This window comes from Oryza glaberrima, chromosome 8, assembly GCF_000147395.1.
Source record: "Oryza glaberrima chromosome 8, OglaRS2, whole genome shotgun sequence".
Lineage (NCBI taxonomy): Eukaryota > Viridiplantae > Streptophyta > Magnoliopsida > Poales > Poaceae > Oryza > Oryza glaberrima.
In genome coordinates, this window is record NC_068333.1 from 12,346,505 (window position 1) to 12,352,504 (window position 6,000).

Consider the following 6,000-nt stretch of genomic DNA (forward strand, 5'->3'; position numbering starts at 1 on the left):
ATCTTCGTAGCGCTGAGAAAGACCCTGTAGCTTGAGAGGTCGTGATTCTTTGTCTTGTGAATAGGACAGTAGACATCACGGGTTGGAGAATTACGCTGAATTCCACGCTCTTTGCAGGCGTGAATTTCGGCGCGGACGTTGAGAAGAACCCAGCAGGCTTGCAAAGTGTGTTTCCTGGTTTTGTGGATAGGACACCAGGACCTTGTCGCTTCGGAAGTTATTCTCGTCGGCTCGTGGTTGTTGTCAGAACGACAAGGTTTAGCTGCATTAGAATCCTTCTCGAGCTCGGACGTCGTCGATGTTCTGTTCTCCGCTTCGGCGGGAGGATCCTTCGACATGGAGTCGTCCTGGGTTGTAGCCACTGCGTTCTCGTTTCCGGTCATTGATGGACCGGTTGAGATCGGCATCGTGGTGTAAACCGGGAAGACGATTTCGCCGACTTGAGTCCACGCCAGCATTGTTGAAGCAGGAACTCCCTGGTCGAGGTTGGTGTTGATGCTGTTGTCGACGAAGCTGGATGACATAATAGTAGAACCTTGAGCACCAAGTTCCCCTACCTGGCACGCCACTGTCGACGGGTGACACCTGTAGACCGGATATAGAGGGTATTGGGGTACGTTGGTACAAGGATCTACGTAATACGACATCAAGCAAACAGAAAATGAAGATTATACTGGTTCAGGCCCATTGATAGGTAATAGCCCTAATCTAGTTGATATGGGATTATATGATGGAAAACACAGGTTACAAAGGGAAAGATGGAACTCAATTAAACCGGCGAGATCGTAATCGAGTTGGTTCGACTAGATCTCCGGCGATTTGGCTCCTGCAGGCTCCGACTTCGTAGACTATGAGATTCGATGCCTCAGGTCCTCCTAGGGGGTCCCTTTTATATCGTAGGTTAGGCGGTCTCCAAGTAGAACTCGGAGACATCGGACCCTACACGATACATTGATGACCCAGTTTCGTCCGAGTATGACACTTCCCATCTGCAAACTCCGTGAAGGATCATCTCATAGGTTAATTTATTTGGAAAAGCAATAAAATCATCCTTCCTAGTCTTGGGCCAAATTAAGCCCATTCCCTCCCTTCCTCTCAACCCGGCTGAAAGTCTGTGTTACCTCCCTGTGCCACTGTTCATCGTCCAGCTCAGGCAGAGCCGAGCCAGCCGAGCCGTGCACTGTTGCCGCCGCCTCCTCCTTCCAAATCCGGCCTCCTCGTTGCTCTTTTTCCCAAATTAGTTGCGGGAATGGAATCCTCTCAATCTCCTCTACAATTTCCCAATAAATCCCCAAAAGTTTCTATGGAAATCCTTTCCAATTTCGCGGTTCAATCTTTCCTTACTCCGCCGAGAACCCTAGACTTTCCTTACTTTTTCCCATTGATGTGGGCTTGATCCTGAGCTCCCGTGCCTATATAAAGGACCCCCTAGTCGTCCTCTACCTATCCCCTCAAGTCCCGTCTTCCGTCGTCGCCGGAATCGCTCTCTCCGCGAGCTCCTTCTCTCTCCACCTCCGGCCGCCACTCCAGCCGCCGTGCGCCGTCGCGAGGTCGTCGCCGTCCCCGTCTACCCCTTCGTCGCCACCAAAATCTACCGGAGCTCCATCGTCGCCGTCAACCCGAAGCTCACCGTCACGTTTTGATCTCCGGCGAAGCCCTGCTGCTCCTCCCGTCATCGCCAAGCTTCGCCGCATCCTCCCTCGGCATCGCAGCTGCGAGGAGAACCCCATCCACCCCTCGGTTGTCGTCTTCCGTCACTGAAACACCGTCGCCGCCATGGACAGTACCTCATCGCCCTTCGAAGCTCGTCGTCGGCCATCTTCCGTCGCCGTCTGTCGTCGCGTAAGTGTTGGTAAGTACTGTCGTCTCGTGCTCTTCCTCCCGGTGCCCTCCGTTTGCATTATTGTGCCGTGGTTCGCCGGCAACCACCGCTCCCCTGCCGTTCACCGATGTAGATTTTTTCCTAAGGTCTTAATCCAATCTAATCTAATCCGTTGTTTGGCCCCAGCGTATTCATCATCCCTCCCTCTCCGATCGTTTTGGATCGGTGAGACGTCTATCCGTGTCTCCTTGGTTTAGATTTCAACCCATCGGCCGCGCTTGCCAAGCCGCTTCGTCGCAGCCGCAGCCATGCCTATTGTGTTGTTGTTCGCCGCGCTGCTGCCCTAGCCCGTGCACCGTCGCTACCGGTTGTGCCGTTGTTGCTTGTCGTCGCTGCTGCGCTAGTCGCCTAGCCACCGTTGTGCCCCTCCCTGCCACAGTCATGTTGCTCCTGCTGTGCGTTACCGCTTGCCGCTAGCTGCTGTTTGGCCGCTGTTCGTGTGTGCCAAGTTGTTGCCGTCCCACTACTGCAACCACCGAGCCACTGGCCGTCGTGCCGTGCTGTGCCGTGCCGTGCCGTTGCTGCTATACCGTGTCGTAGCCGTGCGTCGCTTAAACCTAGCCGCCGCTATCCCGCGTTGTCGTTGTTGTGGTTTGTTCGCTGCCGTTGCCCGGTAGCCGAGTTGCAAAGCCTAAGGTGCATCTCTTAATTGCTACCGGCCTATCGTTTGCCGTACCGGGGCTTTACTGTGAATTGTTTCTAGCCCACCGGTTTAGCCGCAGCCGTTGTTGAGTCGTTCGCTCGTTCGTTCGAACGAGGTGTTCCCCGTGCTTCGTTCGTTCGTCCGTGTGGAGTCGTCCTTTAGTTTAGAGCTGTTCAGAGCCGCCGGTTCCGTTCGCCGGTTTCGGTTGATCATTTGGGTGATCCCGTGTCACGTAGAATTGACTCGTTAAGTTGGTATTAGAGCCATCTCGACTGTAGGATAAGCCAAATGGGAAAACCTTAAGGACTGATTTTCCGAAAACATGATTTGTGAAAATTTTTCCTTTCTTCCTTCTCCAGAATTCTTTGCAAATCGTTTTGTCGTTCTTTCCCCTCCCTCTTTCAACTTGAGTAGTTGTTAAACTTGTTTGAGAAACTCGAAGACATCGATGTGGTCTACTTATGGAGGCCAAGTCAAGTGGATCGAGGAATAAGAAGACGATGGTCGAACTGAAGTGATAAGTTGTCAAGATGGAGTGAAGTTTGGATCCTACCTTAGAACCTATGCCGCCAAAGTGTCTTTGAAGAATAGTTAGTAGGGTAGAACGTGTGTTGCTTGCTTGTGCGTAGGTATGGTTGCATTTCCGTCATTGGTGTGTTTCAATGATGAGCGTGTAACTATACTAGGTTGCTTGCTTAATCAACTTGAACAATATAATGGTCTACACACACCATATCAGTGGTAACCTAGTTAAGGTCTGTTTTTAGTGTCACCCCTCTCCTTCTATCTTCTCCAAACCTGTAGCAGATGGTGAACACTTGCGCTAGTGGAAGTGGAAACAATAACAATGATGAGAACCCAACTCTTGCTCAAGTTATAGCTCAACAAACTCAGTTAATGAACATGATGATGTAGCAGATGCAGAACCAGCTCAACCAAGGGAACGACAATCCTCCAACACTACAGAACAAGTTAGCTAATTTTCTTCGTGTGAGGCTGCCTAGTTTTTCTGGCACCACCAACCTAGTGGAAGCAGGTGATTGGCTGCACACTATTGAGAAGAGGTTGGAATTGCTCCAGTGCATAGGTCAGGAGAAAGTTGCTTTCGCTTCACATCAGTTGCATGGACCTGCTTCAAAATGGTTGGATCACTTCCAGATGAACAGAGCAGAAGGACAACCAATCACTTGGGAAGAGTTTACCGAAGGATTCAAGAAGATTAATTGAAGACCGATTATTGTAAGGCAAGTCACACAGATCCTAAACACAATTCCTTTGAGCATGTTGATCCTATATTTAAATTCTCTATTTATTTCAACTATGCATTTATTTTCGAATGTCACCTGGTGGTGAACCTTTCCCATTTAATTATGGCCAAAGATGACTTTATTTTCCTATGGGTTATAATTTGATTAGCTGGAACCTTATATATTGGTTTGGTTCAGCTAGATGCTTATAATAGATGCTTAGCCATGCTTAGAAACAATAGCTCACTAATGGGACAAATCATGCTTCACTATCACTTATGGATATTTAATGGAAGCTCACAATGGTCAATCGTGATTGGTTAATTAATTACTTGCCAATTAAAACTTGATAATGGTGGGTTGTGAGCACATGGTTTTGATGGTCGTGCTCATGACAATTAAGGACCGGTTAACGAGTTTCGGTTGTGAAACATTAATCGTGCCAACCACAAGACAGCATGGGCAACGACTTTACCTTTTGTATAGCATGGTTCATTGCGGGGTACCAGACTGAGAAGTGGCAGAGATAAGCCCACGGGGGTCGCTGGGGAGTCCATGCCTTGTTTATAAGGGGGTGATTATGATCCAGGAACGGTGCACTACTTTGAGTTGTGTTGTGCGAGGGGTACTGTCATAGTTCCTTTCCGAGGTACCGTGGTGGTATCGAGGCGCATGGTGACATGTTGTGGAGCTGTGTCTTGTGGGTACAGTGGTACACCTCTTGCTAGAGTAAAACTATTCGAATAGCCATGCCCGCGGTCATGGGCGGGTCTAACAATGTCTTTCGTGATTAGTCTCACACTTCTCACCATAATAAATAATGCTATAACTGGTAATAATTTGATTATTTCCTGGTTTGGAATGGTACATTCCTGGTTTGGAGATAGATCTGTACAGCCGGGTATGGTTGTTCAGGATGGTTGGGCCTGTGCAGCATGGGTGTGCTGTTCATTGTTGATTAATATTGATGATTAATTACTCTACTGTTTTACAATTCCTAAATGTTTGCTAAATGCTGCTTTCGGAAATGAACCCTATATTATGTCATCCTTTGGTATCCTTGTGCACTTGCATATTTGCTGTGTGGCTTGCTGAGTATGTCATATGCTCACCTTGCAATAATCAATCAAACCTCAGTGAAAGAAAAGGGATCTAGAAGGAGAAGACATTTGGCTTATACCCCAGTTGAGCTGCCTGTGGGAGTGGAGCCGGAGCTTCGCTAGACCGTTATTCTGCTGCTGTTTTTTTTTTCTTTTTTTTTGTAAGTATTTACGTTATTATTATGATGAATCTGTATATTAAATTGTCAGTTTGTGTACCTCGGCTGATTCCTGGACGAGGATTTAATGCACAAATAAGTTCGGAAATTACTAGTGAATTTCCGGGCATGACACTCAACCACATCCTTGGCGGACCTCTAGCTTACGAATCCAAGCGGAAGCAAAAACTCACCGAACGAGAGATCAATGCCATTCAGCCTGATACGCCCTAGTACCTTCGGTGGTCAGAGATAGCTATTAAGTTTGACCGCTCGGATCACCCTGACCGAGTGGTCCACCCGGGGCGGTACCCCCTAGTACTAGACCCAGTGGTTCGCAACGTCAAGCTCCGACGATCTCTCATCGATGGCGGCAGCGCACTCAACATCCTTTTCGCCAAGACTCTGGATGACATTCAGATTCCTCGGACGGAGCTGAAGCCGAGTAGTGCGCCCTTTCACGGAGTCTTCCCCGGGCTATCTGCTACTCCATTCGGTCAGATCACTCTGTCAGTCACCTTGGGCACTTGGAAGAACTATCGCACAGAGAACATTTGCTTTGAAGTCACAGATTTCGAGACAGCGTACCACACCATACTCGAACGCCCCGCGTTAGCCAAGTTCATGGTTGGCCCACATTACACCTACATGATGATGAAGATGCCAGGTCCTCGAGGAGTTATATCCCTGCGGAGCGATATCAAGCAAGCCGTTACCTACGACAAGGAAAGTTGCGAGATGGCCCAGAGCCGTGAGATCACGCTTGCTCGAGAAGAAATCCGACTGGCCACGTCAACTGTGACCGAAGGAGAAGTGCCTGCAACCAAGATGCCAGAGAAAGCGACGCCAAAACCAAGAAGATTCCTCTAGATCCCTCTGATCCTACTAAGACTGCTGTAATAGGCGCTGAGTTAGATTGTAAATAGGAAAGCGCGCTCATCACCTTTCTTAAAAGTAATAAAGATATCTT